Genomic DNA, 20,091 nt, shown 5'->3' on the forward strand with positions numbered 1-20,091 from the left:
GAAAAAGCATTCAGTAAACTCCATAAAATGGTTGGCATTAGGGCATTAGGAAGGCATCCAATAATAGTATTCGTGCCAAAATGGGCATTGGAACAAGATGGCATCTGCCAACCTACTGGATCTTGTTAACCCATTCAACAACCACTGCCAACATGGAAAACAGATGTAAAATAAGGATGATGATGATGATGATGATGATGATATATATATATATATATATATATATATATATATATATATATATATATATATATATATATATATATAGCTTGTTAGAAATATTTTGGATTTTATCCAGTTTCCATCTACCAAATCCACTCACAAGATTTTAGTTAGCCCAGGTATATAAAAGAAGATGCTTGCCCAAAGTATCACACAATGGGACTGAATTGAAAGCCATGTGATTGAGAAGTGAAATTCCGAACCATATAGCCATAACTTTGACTGTACACACACACACACACACACACGTGTGTATGTTTGTATATAAAGTGAGAAAGGGTTGTGCAACATCATCTGCCTCACCCTCTCATCCCTTCATATCTGATTCCAGTGGCAGGACAAAGTCAAGGTAACAAAAGATAGGTCAGAATGCAGTGGAGGCTGCAGTGTCCTTCATGTCTCACTGTGCCCTGTCTGTGCTCCACAACACTTGCTGGTCCACTTCCCTGCATGTTGAACCAATCTGGTGGTTTCCACAGCACAATCTGCTGGCTCCAGTCTTCATATGCATAGTCAAACAAGTTCTAGCTCACCATGGATTGAAAGCCATTGGGTATTCACACCATGGTTCAGCTGATTTGTGGAGCCACAGGTAAGAGCTGGGTGTCAGATGAGGACCAAAGTGGACTAACTACTCTGAAGAGCACTGCATGTTCCTCCATGTACAACGCAACCCAAAGGACTGATTAACTGATGTCTATGGATTTCCCTCAGAAGAAAGTGTCATGCTACCATCATCAGTGCATACGCCTTCACCACGACTACAACAACAACAGTCACCTACTGCTGAAGACTGTGCAGCACATGACCTGCTGATCTTCAACACAGTGTTTCACCTACCCAACCACAAAAAGCCATTCCTTACGCTGCTTCATATTGATGTACAGGCACCATTTTTTGTTGCCAGTAACGATCCGGTAAAGAAATTGTTGCTTGTGTCCATGAGTTGAGCGTTGATGAGCAAGCAAACCAGTGGAGATTGTGGCTTGTTGAATTGTGTTGTTGCCACTTAAAGCATGAGGAACCCATGCTCCATACTTCTGAACATTCCCCATCGAGTGAAGATGCTTCTCTATAACAGTGTGGAAGCATTCCATTTTCTCTACCAGTTCTCTTGTCGTTTGATGAGAATTTTCATGCAAAAGTTGGTTTAATCGATCTTCATCGAACTCAACTGGATGGCCAGAACAAGGTACATCTTTGAGGTCAAAATTTCCATTTTTGAACTTGGCATACCAATCACGAATGGCTCTTTCAGCTATGGCGCCCTCTTCATACACAGCACAAATGTCACGAGCAGCTTTTGCTGCCTTAGAACCTTGATTAAAATGCTCATTTTTCTTAACTTCACATTCCATTTTAATGATCTGAAAATAAACAAAAAATTAACTAAAATTAACTAGAAAAAAAACAAAATAGATTCAAAAATGATTCAAAAATAGAATTCTCGAAAACTAAGTTTCCACTGTTTTTCTAAATTTTGGAATTTATTGTGTTTTTAAATTTTGGAATCTATTTTTTTCGAGAATTCTATTTTTGAATCATTTTGGAATCTATTTTATTTTTTTTCTAGTTAATTTTAGTTAATTTTTCTTTATTTTCAGATCATTAATATGGAATGTCAAGTTAAAAAAAAACGAGTATTTTCGACACCTCCTTTTTGCTTTTAATCAAGGTTCTAAGGCCGCAAAAGCTGCTCACGACATTTGTGCTGTATATGGAGAGGGTGCCATAGCTGAAAGAACCACTCATGATTGGTATGCCATGTTCAAAAATGGAAATTTTGACCTCAAAGATGCACCTTGTTCTGGCCATCCAGTTGAGTTCGATGAAGAGCGATTAAACTAACTTTTGCATGAAAATTCTCGTTAAATGACAAAGGAACTGGCAGAGAAATTGGAATGCTCCCACACTGTTATAGAGAAGCATCTTCACTCGATGGGAAATGTTCAGAAGTATGGAGCATGGGTTCCGCATGCTTTAAGTGACAACAACAAAAATCAACGAGCCACAATCTCCGCTGGTTTGCTTGCTCGTCAACACTCAACTCATGGACACAAGCAACAATTTCTTCACCAAATCATTTCTGGTGACGAAAAATGGTGCCTGTACATCAATATGAAGCAACGTAAAGAATGGCTTAGCCCCGGTAAACAAGTGACACCACGCGTGAAATAAGATCTTCATCCGCGTAAAATGATGATGTGCGTATGGTGGGACTGGGAAGGGATTATCCATTACGGATTGCTTGAATGGAACCAAACGGTCAATGCGGAACTCTATGTTCAACAGATGGAATGACTCAACATGGCTATTCAACAGAAAAGACCTAATCGGCAGCATGGAGTTCTTCTGCAGCATGACAACACTTGCCCTCATATCGCCAATATGACCAGGGAAGCCATTCCAACACATGGCTTGGAAGTGCTGCTAAACATGGCTGGGAAATGCTGCCACACCCGCTGTACTCTCCTGATTTGGCACCAACGGATTTCCACCTCTTTCGATCTCTTTCAAATGCTATGTGTGGAGTTTTGTTCAATACTGATGTAGAATTGAGAGCTTGGTTGGATCAATTTTTTGAGTTGAAATCAAATGAGTTCTACCAACGAGGTATTGAAAATCTTGTTCAACGTTGGGAAGAAGTTGTAAACAACAAGGGTGAATACATTATTGATAAATTAGTTGTTATTTTTTAAAAAAACGGTGGGAACTTAGTTGCCAACCCAATAGATAGATAGACAGATAGATAGATAGATTCATGCATACATACATACATACGTATGTATGTACATGTATTTCTCTCACATATGTATATATATATATACATATACATATTTTTGTATATGTATATTTATATGCAGGTGTGTATGTGTGTGTGTGTGTGTACATACACACACACACATATATCTAAAACAATAAAAAATGTTACGAGTAAAAGACACCACTGCTGAATAGAAAGTACTCAATCTCAATATGGAATCTATGTAGAGTGAAAGGGGTTTTTTTTATTAATAAAATTGACATTTATGGGTTCATTGTGCTGTTTGATAAATGAAACAAAGATGAAATGTGAATGAACTCAGCTAAAATAGTAACTGAATCAAATTCAAAACAAACCAAAACAACTCTAATGGTGAAACATGTCAATGTGAAATTAACATTGATGGATTTACAATTGTTAATAATGGTGAATATGAACATGAAATAAATATATAAATGGAATAATAAGAAAGAATAATCCTTGAAGATACTTGCTGATATAAACATGCATACACTGATATAAGCCATTGTAAGCTACGTGGAGGAAGATCAGGTTGTAAAATTTTTATGGCTTAAATTTTCTGTGAACTGCCTCGTCGTTGTCATCGTCATCATCATCATCGGCACCACCACCATCATCGTTATCATCATCATAAAACATTCACTTTTCCATGCTTGCATCATAGGCCAAACGGAATTCATTGAGGTTTTCTAAGGACAGATGTCATTCCTTTTGGCAAGCCTCATGTGTTTCCAAGTAAGGTAACATTTTCCTCACAGTCAGACATATTTTTCAAAGAAAACTGGAAATGAATAACGCTGTTTATACGACAGTGATGCTCATTTGCAACCATCGTGTGATGTCAGGGCAAGGGTGCACACATGCATATACTCAATGGGTTTCTTCTAATTTCTGTCTGCCAAATCCACAAGGCACTGGTTGGCCCTGGGCTGTAGCAGAAGAGACTTGCCTAAGATAAAGCATAATGGGAATGAACCTGAGACCACATGGTTGGGAAGCAAGCTTCTCAACCACACAGCCACATTTAAATGCTGCTCTAAATATTTTCTGAATGGCAGCTGAGTAATGGGGTATTAGCAAAATCAATACGATAAGCCCTCTGTAGTGCAAAGATTACAAACTTATTATTCCTTTGTTCTGCTTCAGTTCTATACTGTATTATATCATACATTGAATTGTCCTTTAATGATTAAATTTATGAAGCCAAAAAAGTTTGTTTGCTTCTGTTGTGGTTCTTGAAGGAATTAGTGTATAAATAAAATCTTGATTTAAATGGATCTGAGGTCATACAAATATGAGCTTTTGTTTTGATATTGGTTGACTAAATGTAAAAACATAATGTCCTTGGCAATGCAGTTAGATTATAGAGGGAAATTGCATAGGTTAGTGTTGTGTTGGTTAATGGTTTTTGTTATGTATGTTGGTTAATTTTGGAGATGTTATGATATGCTAAATTACACTCTAAGTTTGAAATAGCTGAATACAAAAGTTTGTTAGTATCTTTATTAAAGATCTGTTAATATTTGTAGCTTAAGGGCAAACTGGCAGAATCGTTAGCACATTGGGTGAACTGCTTAGTGTCATCTCATTTGTCTTCCCATTCTGAGTTCAAATTCTGCCAAGATCAACTTTGCCTTTCATCCTTTTGGGGTTAATCAGTATCAGTTAAGTACTGGGGGGGGTCAATGTAGTTGACTTACCCCCTAGCCCAAAATTGCTGGCCTTGTGCCAAAATTTGAAATTGATATTTATAGTTTAAGGAGAAATATTTCTTTAGGAGTTTAAAGTTTTGAGCCAAGAGTGTAGAGAGTGTGATACTGAGCAGAGCTGAGTACAAGGTTATGCTTCTTTTCCTGCTTTTGCTTTATTGGAGTAGGAGGTAGGGGTTACTGTGCAATAGATGTTATCCTTAAAGCCTCTTCTGGCTAAGTCTTCATTGTAATATTTGGGATGTCTTGTGAAAAACATTTTCGTTAGCTGTTTGGGATGTCCACAAGTAGTTAGAATGTCTATGATATAATATAGCATTTCATTAGGATTGTGGTATAAGTAATGAAAAAATTTGAGGAAATCCAGGGTAACATCCAGATAACTGACTTTTGTGGGATGAGTTGCAATGATTGATTGGAAGTCTAAGTCTTTAAAGAAGTAGCAGAGATTGTTTCTGAATCTATCAGCATGGTTTGACATTATTTAGAATTTAAAATACATCATCTCAATAAAGACTGTCAAGAAAGCTAGTTTTTATTTTATGCAGTATGTAAAGGACCCCACCAAGGTTGCTGGTTTCTGTGGAGTCCAGGATACCCACACTAACATTGAAGGGTTTATTTGTTAGATTTCTAATTGATCCATAAGTTACTGTTACATTTCACAACCAATTTTCAGGCATGTATAATAATTACATTTTCTTTTTCTGTGATGTTGGCAATGGATTTAGCAGAATTAATTGCATTAGTTAATATGAGTAGCACTCTGATGTGCAGCAGTCACAAATGTCAAACTGGAAAAGTTTGCATCCATTTTATTGGAAATTGCCTTAAAACCATTTAATTACTTCCACTTTAAAATTCCAAAGAAATAAAGGTGAAACCTTTCTTACTTCAGGGATCATATTATCAAGGACATGTTTATTGATCCAGCCTGTATTGGTTTTTGTAGGATTGATTAGTCTAATTGTTGGGTTGAGACTGAGTTCTACCTTATAACCTATACACATAAAGAAAAATCCTTTGGGTGAAAAAGGGTTTGATGTGACCATTGATTAGAAGTTCAGAAGTTATCTGCCCCCACCCCTCCAGTCATTAAGGAAGTTCCAATCTTTTTTTTCCTGTAAATACTACTAATGGAACTGAGGATAAATTTCTTGTATATCTTACAATGTATTTGACAATGATATTTTAGTTTTATCTGATTTGATGAAAAAATCATCTATTTATTTTACTTTGATATTTTCTGGATTTATTTTGAGTCCTCATTAAAAGCCTGGTGTATGTATCACCAAGGCAAACTCGAAACACCTTCTTCATAGTCTAAGGTTTCAGCTTCATAGAGGAGAATGCTTTTTATATATGCTCTGAAGAAGACAAATCTTGTTGATCTTGAAATATTAGGTTGTCAAAATAGTTCTTGCAGTTTTTAACCCTTAAATTCAGATGCACATATCTCGGCACAAACAAAACTTTATTAATCAAAATAAACACCATCAGAATCAACAGACTTTTGCCAACACGAAACAAATTTATTTATGCCAGTAGCGTAAAAATCCTGCGTTCTGGTGGCGATGAAGTCGTTGAAGGCATGTTTGGCATCGTCTTGGTTTTTGAAGCATTTCTCACGCAGGAAGTTGTTGAGGAGTCTGGTGAGTATGGCGGATGAGGCAGAGTTCCATAGCCTAATTCGTTCAACTTCTGCAGGGTCAGTTGTGCAATGTGCGGACAAACGTTGTCGTGGAAGTGAAGAAACCACTTTCTACACATTTTTTCACTTAAAACATTAGAACCATCAATGTTCTGATGGGGCTTTGCTGTTGCTCTAACATTAACACCTTTATGAAACTTGTAAAACAAAACATGACTAATATGCTGCCGAGCTGGTTCAAACACGGGTTCGTGTTGTAAGCTATTTTGATAATAAAGAGTGAAAAATATATAATATACGTATGAAACGTCTTACTAAGTAATACAAACAGATAATACTTTAATAAACCCTGTTTAATATCTTCAGTTCAAAATTCAGAACGTTCCAGTCTGATTTATACATTGCTGTCATCACTGCTGTTGCCATCACCTTCGTTGTCATCGTTGTTGTTGCCATCATTGTCGTTGTTGTCATAACCACCGCCACTGCTGTCATCATCATCATCATCATTTACTGTCCATGTTCCATGCTGGCATGAATTGGATGGTATGACACAATTCAACAGGTCCAAGGACTGCATTGGGCTCCAATGTCATCTTTGGTATGTGGTTTCTATGACTGATTGCCCTTCCTAATGCCAGCCACTTTACGCCATGCACTGGGTGCTTTTATTTATGCCAGTAGCACTACTGATGTTGCCATGAACTCTGGGAGAGGTGGTCAGCTTTATGCTGGGGGCACAAGGGGTTAAAGTATGAGGTGGGAGCAAGGCAGGTTCTTGTAGAGGATCTTCATGGCTACTTACATTTAGCAGGGGAGGACAAGAAAAAGAAAAGAGAAATGATCAGTAGGAACTGCAACGAGATAGATAAGGGTGAGGAGGTGCTCAGGTGACACTTCAAGATATACAGTGAGTAGAAAAGGGTGTGTGGGTGGTTTGCAAGATTGTACGCGGGGCATAAGAGGAAGGGATGGGGAAGCAGACGAGAGCACTAGTTCATCAAATGAGATAAGACTAAAAAATCTTCATCAAATATTTATAGATTGCAAGAGATACAAAATATTTATCTTAAGTTCAATTTGTAGCACCTATTGGAAAAAAGAATGATTAGAACATCCTAAATATGTGTGTGTGTGTGTGTGTGTGTGTGTATTTATAAATGTATGCATATATGTGTGTGTGTGTGCATGTGTGTATGTGTATGCATGTTTGTGTGTGTACATGTGTGTATGTGTATATGTGTGTGTGTATATATACATATATATATATATATATATATATATATATATATATATATATATATACACACACACACACACACATACATATGCACACACAGACTGATATAAATACATGTGGTGTTTACATTGTCCTCCCTCACTATCATCCTTGCTATTATTCTTGTTATTGTTACCATAATCCCAACATTACTCTCAGCACCAGCATCACTCCTAAATCCGTTTCCTTCCTCCCTTCAGAGTCAAGTCTTACTACTTTTACCATTCTCAGCTGTGTCTACCTCCATGAGCCTCACAGCATCGTATCAAGCATCAGGTGTTATTCACCCCCCCCCTGTTTATTAATCCTTCAGCACCTCCACCACAATCACCGCACCTTGTCTTCCTTTCATACATTGTTCTCGTCCATCCCCTCCTCCCTTCACATCAGCACCCTTACCACTTGTATCATCATCATCAGCAGCAGCATGTACCCCCCTTGTCCTCATCCCCATTAACACTGTCATGACCACCATGATCACCACTGGTATCACTGCATCATCTTCATCACCACCATCACCACCACCCTTACCATCACCACAACCTTTACCTTCACCATCACTGCCATCATCACCACCCTCATCCCCATCATCATTACCACTATCACCATCACCATCACCATCACCCTCATCACCACCATCACCATCACCATCATCATCATCATCGTCATTGCCATCATGTGGCTTCTATTAGGAATTAAAATTTCAATTGAAGCTTACACCTTCAACTGAAGTATTTATATTATGTATTTAACACAGATATAAAGTTGTAGTCACAAAATTAACCTATTTAGTGAATTTTGTCGAATTGTTTACTAAGATTGTTGATTTTAATTTAATTAATTTGTTTTAGTAAATATATGTTGATTAGGTCCTCGTTCAGCCTTTAATCAAACAGCAAAAGTCATGACCAAATGTCCAGGACAGCATTATCCAATGTATTCTTCCTAGTTTTCTTTTTTAAAAAAAGAGAGAAGGAGATTTGGTTGCCATTTCTGGTCAGTCCAACAACTGCATTTGTTGTGGTGGTGAAGCTCCCAAATCAGTATTTGATCCAGGGCATCTAGAGACAAAAGTGTTCCACCTATCTCCATCCCAATTTTTTAATGGCTACAACTACATTGTATATGTGTCTTTAGATCTCAGTGTTATTTGAAGGAGAATTGGTTGCTATTTTTAGCAGATCAAGCAACCTCTTGTTAGCTTGGAGTGAATAGCTGTTTGTAAAATTATGCTAGATCAAGCAAACAACCAAGTGGATGACAGTTTATGCCCTGTCATTGGCACTGGACTGTGTCTGAGAGTAGGATGTTCGAAATCTCAAAAGGTTAAGTTCACCAAGCTGAAAGCAGGTCCCACCCCACAGGAGAAGATTAATTGACTGTTCTAAAAACAACATTAAGTAAAATAAACAAATAAAACTCCTCAGGTTTCAGTTGTTTCAGACATGTTTACCCTTATTCTAATTGTCAGGTGGAATCAGCATGATACAGTGTGTGACAAAACTGTGTGTGTGTGTGTGTGTGTGTGTGTGTGTGTGTGTGTGTGTGTGTGTGTTATGGGGGAACTCTATTTTTCAATGATGAAGATTCAGTTGCTTAATTAACTGAATTACTTCCCCCCCCCCCGGACTAGTACCTAATAGAAGTTGAGTAGTCCTCATGTCCCAGTGTACCATTGAGTGAGACCAAGTTGTGCCTTTGAATTGTATGTACAACACATCTGCCAGGCGTCTGAACAGAGCCCAGCTACCCAATTTCACTCATAAGCCTGGGGTCAACCCAAGACAATTGTAAGACACTTGTTCAAGATGTCACACAGTCAGATTGAATCTGAGATCACATAATTGCACAACAAACTTCTTAACCATTCAGCCATGATGCATCCACACTAAAACAACAATGATATCACTAGGACATTGATAGTGATTCGTTACCTCAGAGTTCTGAGTTCAACTCTTCTTGTGGATCTGAACATTTTTTTTTTTTTTTGTTTTGTTTTTTGATACTTTTGATACTAACCAACCTGAGACCACTCCAAGTCCTATCTTAAAATGATCTAAATTAAAACCTTCCATCAAAATTTCTTATTAGCATACGTTCGAAACAACAGCTTAATAATGATAAAGTTATTTTACTAAATTATTCCTTATTTTCAAAATTAATTGACACAAAAGAAGTGTATTTCAATAAAAATTTGGTAACAAAAGGGTTAATGCTTAACCAGAGAGAGAAGGGCTATGAAAAGTTGGCTAATGATCTTTATCATTCAACAAATTTCATTAGATCTCATTTGTCAATAAGAATCATTGATTTTGTGTATACATATAAATAAATTAAAGACAGAAGCCTAGCCTCCCCATCATCTGTACATTCTGGTAACGAGTCATAATAAATTAATGAAATGAAACAAAACTTTCACCATTGTGTAATCTAGGATTTGTGAGATGATCTGGAACTTTAAACAGAAAATTAATGATTATTTTCCCTGGATTAATCAAAATTTATGAACTATTTTGTCTTTGTAATTTTTAATTTTTATTTTCCCCCTTTTCTTCCCTTCAAAATCCAAAAGGGCTACTGTTAATTCCTAGTTCTGGTTTGATTGTTGAAGTAGATTAGAGATAAATAGTTGCTTGTATATGAAATCAGTCTCTTGCATCTAACATACACAGATGATTAGCACCTAAGATGAATAATTCAAAATAAAGAGCCACAATGCAATATCCTCATTGGATTTGAACTCACAAACTAGAAACTCATGCCTTAACTTCTCAGACATTTCTCCTTAACATTTGAAATGTTCAGAAGTAAAAAAAGACAGGGCTTAATGGTTTGAATCACGAAAACTCTGAGAAAAATACAAAATGAACCAGTAAGCAGCAGCCCTATTTATAATGTATGTAATGGAACATGTTATAAGCTGGCATCAGAAGTCCTTTTCACAGTCACAAGACAGAGAAATATGTGAAACTATTTACCCACAGTGGCAGCTTAACCTAAAATATGAGTGAAAAACTGTCCATACCCATTGATTTAAAATGGTAAAAATATAAGCCAAAAATATATCTCAAAGGTTAGGCCATCTTTTCAGGGCCAGAAATAACTTCAGCTCTGAAAAGCTCCTAATCTTATACAAAGCATAAATGTGACCCACATTGAAAAACTGCTCACATGTCTGGGATGGTGCTGTTAATTCACACAGAAACATTGTAGACTGCATCCATAAAGAGGCCATCTGGCTGATTGGCAAGTTACTAACACACTACAACCTATTATGTACACCGTCCTCACTCTGTCACTTCTATCATTACTACAATGCTTTCTGTTCTTTGGAACTAAAAGCCATGTACTGTCCCAATGCAAGCCACCCAGTTAATCTGCTTCTCCTCTTATTATCTGTGTAGAAAAGGAGTCAATCAGGCAGATACTCAATAATTAGAAACAAGTAGAGTGTCATAGTTAAAACCAAATGGTCATTTGTTACATACATTCTCTGTCCCTTCAGGGAGTCTTGGGGTTGACTGAGGCTGTGCTTAACAACAAATTTTACAACATTAAGTGGATGAGAAATAAATCTCCTGCTAGAGAGGATGACACTCAATTGTAGTTAACTTTACTACGAAAAAGAATTGAAATTAGAGCTACAAGTTGATAAATCACTTGTCCATATTACAATGTTACTGTTATTTATAATACAGCACTGTGCCACTCTACACTACCCACTTACAGTAAGATGAACTCTCCCATTGATGGCTAAGTGTCTCAGTCAAAAGTACAATGCAGTAGAATATGTGTAGTTGTTGTTTTTGTTGTCATTATAGTTGCCATTGTTATTGACCCATGTCAGCACTGATTGAGTAGACCATTCCAACCATGACAGTTTCTTGTTTTCAGGAATAGTGTAACTGAGGTTAAAGAGCAACAACATCATTAGTTATAAGTTATTGAAATTAATTTATTTTTGAGACCATTTCTTCATGAAAATAATGAAAAACTCACAGATCAGGTACTTTGATATAAGGAATTTCAGACTAGTTTTGGTTGATAAAAGACCCATCTCACCCATAAGTACTACAGAAGGGTCAGACTAATATTTATGATTGAGCCCAACCCACAAGCTATTCCAGTTATAAACAACAATCTCAACAAAAACTTAGAAAAGTCACGGAACAACCAACAGTATTCGCTCTAAAGCTTGTACCAATAAAATAATATACCTATTCTATACACATAACAGATAGGGTCTGATACAAATAGAATACTGTTACAAAATAACAATAGTGGGACAAGAGAGATACTTAGAAGCAAGCAAAGGGAATCTGATTAGTGCAATAAGGAAACAAAAAAAAAAATACAAACATACTTCTCTATATATGAGGAAACAGTGAGGTATACAGTGAAGACTAACTACACAGTAAAAAGATGTGGATAAGGACAAAACAATGGAAAAAGTTTTTAAAAAAAACAAAAAAAAAATGAAAATACAAAATAAAGAAAAAAGAATTCCAAAATATACTGAAGAAAAAAATGAAGAGAAAACATTGCATGGCAATATCTTGCAAGGCTAGACAGAAAAGCAGTAAACTAAAGTGAAAACCAATAATGGCTCAAAAGCTTTGGGCTAAAAGCAGAAACAGGAGATCTGACTTTAGCTGTGCGTAACCAATACATAGCTACAAACAAGCACAAAAATAATGCAGACTATGCAACCAGTACAATGAAACAGTTGCCAACATCATTTCCAACAGTTCAGTTCTTGCCAAGTCCAATTATATTCACAAACATGATCAAGTTGGCAGCTATGTTGACTGAGCAATATGCTGAAACTTTGACATGAAAAAAAAAGATAACAAGTAGTATAAACATGTACCAAACACAGTAAATGATGACTAAGTGTAAATCACTTGAGACATCATACTTGTCCAAACTGATATGGAGATCAAAGAAACATACCAGTTTTAATAATTAGAGCTTGGAATTAAAATGTCTGTACTCTAGACATCTTGATCCCTTCTGAACAAAACATTGATCCCCATCCCACCCCACTCCAAAAAAAAGAAAAGAAGAAGAAGAAAAAAGAAGTGATCATGCTTTTAAAGTGTAAGGGTTGTGAAATTGTGATAAACAATAGCAATAATAATTAGAACCCTGGGTATGATTTTTAAAAAATCTGAACTAAAACATACATAAAACCCACACCATGGCTCACACAGTCTAAACGGTATCACTGCTAGACATAGCTTATGTCCAGAACAAGACACTTTGAATTTATGAACTTAGCTCAGCACAAAATAATACCATATACCTGGTATAGTATAGTATATGAGTATATAGTGTACAGTATTTAGTGTATAGTATGATATAGTATACCTTAACTACCACATAAAATAACATTATTCACACAACACATATCCTAGTGATCCTAGAGAAACAATATAATACATAATACATAATCAACACCCAATAAAATAACAATTACATAACTGATACGCAATATATAGCTCCAACACCTCACATTCTATACAGTTGTCTCCTATTAATATAATACATCCCACAGGGCCCATACACAACCACCACTTGACACTAAAACTCATAAGATCAATCACACAGTATATATGAAACACAACCACCACCCAACAAACTAACACAACTCACATTACATATAATCTGTGCAAGAGACAAAACAATAAATAACATCTGAAACAACGAAACAAACATCATAACAAAGCAAAAGACCTGAAGACAATTCTATATTCTCACACCTCAGAAATATGGAGGTGCACCTAGTGGTGCTGTAGTGACTTGCATAAAACTGTTGCAAACGTGATAGTAATAATAATAATAATAATAATAATAGTATGGCATATAACATAAAAACAACATGAAGCACAAATATACAAAAAATGTGAGAAAATATCTCTCTATCCTTAATGAAATCAATAACAAAAAAAAATTATGCAAATGAAAAAAAGTGGAATAAGAGACAAATACTATAGAAATATAACATTACAAAACCAAAAAAAAAAAACAAAAAAAATCGTATCTGAAATCAAAGAACACCTGACACAACAGATTCTTCCTAAATTGCAAAGAATCTGTTAGGATGAAAAACAACAATGATTCTTTGAACAGAACAAACAGTTTGATTCCAACCCAAAATGATTTTATTAAGAACTTGGTAAAAATAAAATAAAAATCAATGCAACACCAACAACAAGGGAAACCAAAATCCTAGAAAAGAGCATGGGAAGTGAAAGGATTACAACAGACAAGGTAGTCAAAAACAATGAAGACAACATCTGAATAATCATGAGAGGCCAAAGTATCAAATGAAATAACCCTGATACAATAAAACACTTTTGGTTAAAATATTTAACAGCAACACATAAAGTACCAACAGTGAAGTATAATGAGATATTGATGAAGCTGGAGGCAACTTCTGACTGTTTCACTGAGGAGAAAACTTCTTCAATCCTCAAAACTAAAGAACCAGAAAATTTTAAGATCAACAAGCCCATAACTTGCTGTCTCACAACCCACAATGCTGTGATGTATGACATTCTAACGATCCAGCAGATCTACTGCCCTCAATAATCTGCTATAACAAGTACGGACAACTTTTCTTTCGAGAAGTGGGCCGCATGAGAAATGGTTCACCATCAGGTGAACTGCACTACTAAAAAAAGATACAAAGCAATTTTTTGTTGGTACGCCATTCAGAAAGGCCCTCGGGCTGCAGTTTGCCCATAACTGGTTTATGACATAAGAATAAGGCAACATATTTGGGTAGGAAGATTAGTCGTTTAAAGTGGCCTTAGCACTTTATCTTAGCGACCCCTGAATAATGAAAAGCAAATTTGACTGTGGCTGAGATTTGAACTCAGAACATAAAGAACCGTAATTTAATTCCGCAAGGCTTTTTGTCGAACGCTCTAACGATTCTGCTAAATAATAAACTATCCGTCAACAAGTTAATCCAGCTGACCTACTTGTGCCTGAAAACCAGGATGAATTGATTTCCGTAATGTAAGCTAAACAACGAAACACTTGCATGACAGATTGTTGCAATATGGTGCCAGATGAGACCGATACATGGAATATTCTATTCTGATGAATTAATGGCTTTCTTCCAAATTCTTCATCAGTTACACAAATATTCCATTGTTCTACCTTAGAGGAGTTGTATGGATGTTAAACAACAATGATGATGACAACGACGACAACAGTAACAGCAACAACAAGGAAGATAACAGTATATAACAATAATAATGACGACAATTGCAACATATAACAATGACAAGATTTGAAGCCAAGGAAAGAGCCTCTACGTAGTCGTTCAACCTGCTAGAAATAGCTGCCAAATCTTCCTTGTCTTTAAAAAAAGGATATTGGATAATGCAGTTATAGAGACACGAGGGAGGGAGAGACAATCATGACTGGAATACCTTTCATCATGGGCTCGTTGAGCCAAGGCTAAACAACAAAACAGAGATACTAGATATGACAGTATGTTAACACCAATGATAGAAATAGTCTGACAACTCACACATGTAAGACGCTGTTGTATTCGTATTTAATAGAACATCCCCTTGAGGTATTCCCCACCCAACACTTTCATCAAACACAATGGCCACTCTAAGATGTGCAAATATATGCATTGTAACCAACACACAAAAGGGAAAAGAACTGTAAGCAAGCATGTAATTACATCTGTTCAAAACATCGTTCTTAACGGCCTATATATAAACCTAGGGCTACATCTAAATCTTCTTCATAAAAAATACTAAGCAAATTTATAAAGAAAGAGATCATAAGTTTAGCAGAAATTTATTAGGGGCATTTGTTTTCGCTTTTTGTCCACACACACTCAGACTCGCGCACATTTTTTAACAAAATATTGAAGGGAATGTCGATAATTTTGCAGGGCAACAGATACCTAACATATATAAATAATTAAATATATAAATAATTTGGCAATTGAACAGTGGAGAATAGATATTAATGGAATGCATTACACCAACCAGCCAACCACAATGTTGGGTTACAGATAGTACCTTGAAGTTATTTATTGGTTAATATTCTCTTCAACATTGATACAGACAATGTGGATCAGCAGAAATACAATAGACCAAATGACTACCATTTTTGTAGAGAGTGATTATTGAATGAATCTATCTAATGGACAAGTTGGGCAGCAAATGATTTTGTGTTACTGCTGACCACATTATATTGTCTGATTCAAATACATAGATTTTTGGGCATTTTGATCATATCTGTTATCTAGATAGATTTTCCACGAATGATTTATTTGGTGCATGTAAACATTCCTAGCCTTAGTGCAGCAATGCAAACATTCCTAGGCTGATGCAGTGATGGCTGTTTTGAGTTAATATAAAGGTTAATGAGAGCATGTGACCAGCAACTAGATTCATCATAACTTGGCTTTGTGAATGAAGATTCATAAAATGACATGTCCAATCAACTGCAGGCTTGCTGGGGGTGAATGAAGCCTTCTAGGACAGGCAGGTTTGGACACAGTAACCACAAGCGAAATTTTATTCTGGGTTCAGTGTTGTTGAGTCACAGTGCATCCACAATCTCTTTTTGTCTTCAAGGTCAGCCTTGCACATTCTTGAAGGGTGAAACTGACTTTTGAATGTTGTGTCTATTTGGATGATCATATTGCTACTTTTTGGTGGTAAGCAGGAAAGGAGAAAAGATAAACAATTTTACCTCTTCCTGATAGTTAGGGCAAAGGTTGAAAGGACACAGAAGATATAGGTCTTTCTCTGACTGGGACAATATTTTCATCACATGCTTCAAATACCATTTGAAGTAAACAATAATGGTTGAGATATCTTGTACTTAAGTAATTTTCATGGCACACAGGTGAGATTTGTTGATTTAATTCCCTGATTTGCTTGTGGAGTGGATTATGGAAATAATTTCTGTAAGCCGATGTGAGATGTAGAGGTTTGAGATGCCTTAGTCTTCTTTAGGTAATGTATGTCTTTTGCAAACGTCTTACAACATGATAGGTTCAAAGGTTGTGTAGCAGTAGTAACCTTCATTAAGTGACATACAATATGAAGCCACTCATCAGACACTTCTCCTTACACTCTGAGGCAATCAGCCTTGTTCAGGGAAAGACCTGGACCTATGGTTTAATAGCAAGGCCATGAGGAAAATCTGGGTGGATTTGAGAGATGTTGGGGGGATGCATACCTCATAAAAATAGCTGAAGTCCCCAATGATAAACCTATGATCTCAACAGCTGAACTGGTGGAACAGGGAAATGCTAGATAGACTGCCACCAGTATTCCTTCTCTGAAGAACTACAACAGAAAAAGAAATACTCAGACACAAGCAGGAGCTGTTACTGATGATAACATGATAAGGCCATGTAACCTTATTTTTGTGATCCAAAAGACTAACTAATGTTATATTTGGTCTCCTCAAAGCCCATCTGTTCAGGATTAACTTTTTTGGACATAGAATGTTGTAAACTGAGAAGAAAGTCTTCCCTTTCCCAACAAACTAACTGTTCATTGTTTTTTAAGGGAAATGAACTCTAAGTCCAAATCAAAAAGAACACTACGTCCAACATTTCCTAAATTAATGAAGATCTGAGATTAATGAAGTTGTTGACCTTGCCAAGAATAGAGACTAATGGTGACAGTGTTATGCATATAGTATTTTTTACATTGTTGGCTTGGTTACCCTTTATAGAAACAGAAAAGGATGCTGAAGAATGAAAAGTGTCTTTGAATGGTTGTCTCTCATCATTTTAAAGCATTTATTTTTTTCTATTTCAAGTAATGTATAATATAATAAAAGACGAAGACAGATGAGGGAACAAGCCTGAGTATTAGTTTGATGCTTGGGAAAAGTAGAAAAGTCTTTGATGCTTCAAGCTTATGTTCTTTGACAGAAAGGATTGAGAGTAAAAAAAATGGAGGGAGAATGAAAACAAACGGAGAGAGAAAAGAAATTGTGTAGGGAATAATGGTTCAGCATGATGAAATGTATGATATACAAACATACAATTGTATGTTTGTATGTCATATATATTATATGTATAGCGTATACAGATTACGAGATAGTGGGTTCGATTCCCAGACTGGGCATTGCATTGGGTTCTTAAGCAAAGCACTTCATTTCACATTGCTCTGCGATCATTTCGTCACCTGACATGTGACACATGGTGCACCTGTACAGGTAATGTCAATTTGATGGAGGGGTGGTTGTTTAGAAAGAAATCATCAAACCCTCATACATTGTCTAAGAAAAGGAAAGTCCATGATATATAATAATAGAAAAGAAGATGGACATAACTTGGTAACCATTTATTCCCATTGTTACATACGTTTCAATATTTGGTAACACATGACATCACACTACAGATGCAACCAGTAGGTGCAGCTTATATGGCAAGCATGGAATAAACACATCACCAGGCAATCAATAAAGAAATACAAGTTAGAGACAAACAGTAACCAAATCTATACACACTGGAAGCACCTGCTAGAGGGGAGGGAGTGGAGGAGGTAAGAAGGTAAGCTGACCGACATAATTGCAGTGCGGACTGGTATTTGTAAGAGTGGAATTAGTCACTGAGTAAGAAAGGGGCCCACAATTGCGTTTACTTGACTGTAAAAAAGGGGAGAAGGGAGGACACAGAGATAGCAGCTAGCAAGATAAAGTGGTAAATAAAACATCTGAGGAGCCAATGACACCATCCCAAGATCTAACCAACATGTTGGTCATTAACCAGTCCACTTGTCATATGTATGTGCACCCATAAGTGCATACACACAATGGTGGTAGCGACTCCTTTATTTGCCACCTATGAAAACGAAGCAGTAACATTACAGTAAGATTCAATATATACATTGTGTGTGTGTGTGTATTCTCAGTCAAACATAAATTGCACCATTTTTGGATGGGTGTCTCTATCTAAGACCATGCAAAAATAGAGCAACTCCCCAGCTGGCCAATTCCAGTCAAACTATCCAACCCATGGCAGCACAGAAAGCGGATGTCAAGTGGCTGTGTGGTAAGAAGCTTGATTCCTAATCACATGGTTCTGGGTTCAGTTGCACTATGCAGCACCTTGGGTCCTCTCGGCTGAGAGAGGAGGAACACAGCAGACATACCTGCATGTATGGATGGACATAATTTTACTTAGCTTGACTTAGCAGTTTGGCAAAAGACACCGATAGAATAAGTACCGGGCTTACAAAGAATAAGTCCAGGGGTTGATTTCTTGAACTAAAAGGCAGTGCTCCAGCATGGCCACAGTCAAAATTACTGAAACAAGTAAAAGAATAAGTGAATATATATTTATATACTCATACACACATCATCATCATCATCATCATCAATCTTCATCATCATCATCATTTAACATCCATATTCCATACTGGCACGGGTTGAATAGTTTGGCAGGATCTGATGGGCCTAAGGACTGTATCGTGCTTCAGTATCGCACATTCTTTGTGGTTGGATGCCCTTCTTAATGCCAACCACTTTACAATGTGTACTGGGTGCTTTTTCATGTCACTGGCATGACTAAGATTGCCATGCAGCTTGCAAGCCAACAAAACTCAACGAGGGGGTGTAGGGAAGTTTGTCCCTATGCTAGATGGGGGTTAAGATATGAGAGATGAGGTTTGGGTAGAGCAGGTTCTTGTGGAGGAGCTACATGGGTGCACACATTTAGGGGAGAGAGTGAGAATCAATCATTAGTATGTTGCTAAAAAAATAAACAGGTGGTACTCCAAAGTTCAAGGTTAGTAGACGTGAGTGGGAACAGCGAAGATAGGAGTGTGAGTGGGGATAAGAGAAAGAAAAAATGGGTGAGAGAGGGTAGGCAACATCTGTAAAGATTGGATAGAGTTGAAGGGTGGCCAGAAGGAGACACACACACACTCACTCACGCATATATGCGAGGGGCTGCTGAGAAGTTCATGGCTTAAAGGGTATTGCGAAAGGCCTGGTTGGAGGCCCATCTTTTACAGGGCTTAGAAAAACTGAAAGACTGCTGCAATAAGTGGGTGAATCTGAGAGGGGAATATGTTCAATAAAATCACAATGAACTGATCCTCCTGTATTTTCTTTTACCCAAAGCCAGGAACTTTTCGGCACGCTCTTGTACATACACACATATTATTAGTCCATGTCCCATTGTGTATATATATATATATATATATATATATATATATATATATATATATAGATAGATAGATAGATAGATAGATAGATACATAGGTAGATAGATAGATAGATATATGTATGCATATGTATGATGAGAGTGTATATGTGTTTATATTTATGTTGTGCTCTTTCATGTCCAGTGACCTTGTAGTTCAACAAACGGAGAGTAATAAAATAAGTACCAGACTTGAATAACCACTGCGGTTATTAAGTTCCTTGAAACTGGTGC

This window comes from Octopus bimaculoides, chromosome 10 (assembly GCF_001194135.2).
Source record: "Octopus bimaculoides isolate UCB-OBI-ISO-001 chromosome 10, ASM119413v2, whole genome shotgun sequence".
Classification (NCBI taxonomy): Eukaryota; Metazoa; Mollusca; class Cephalopoda; order Octopoda; family Octopodidae; genus Octopus; species Octopus bimaculoides.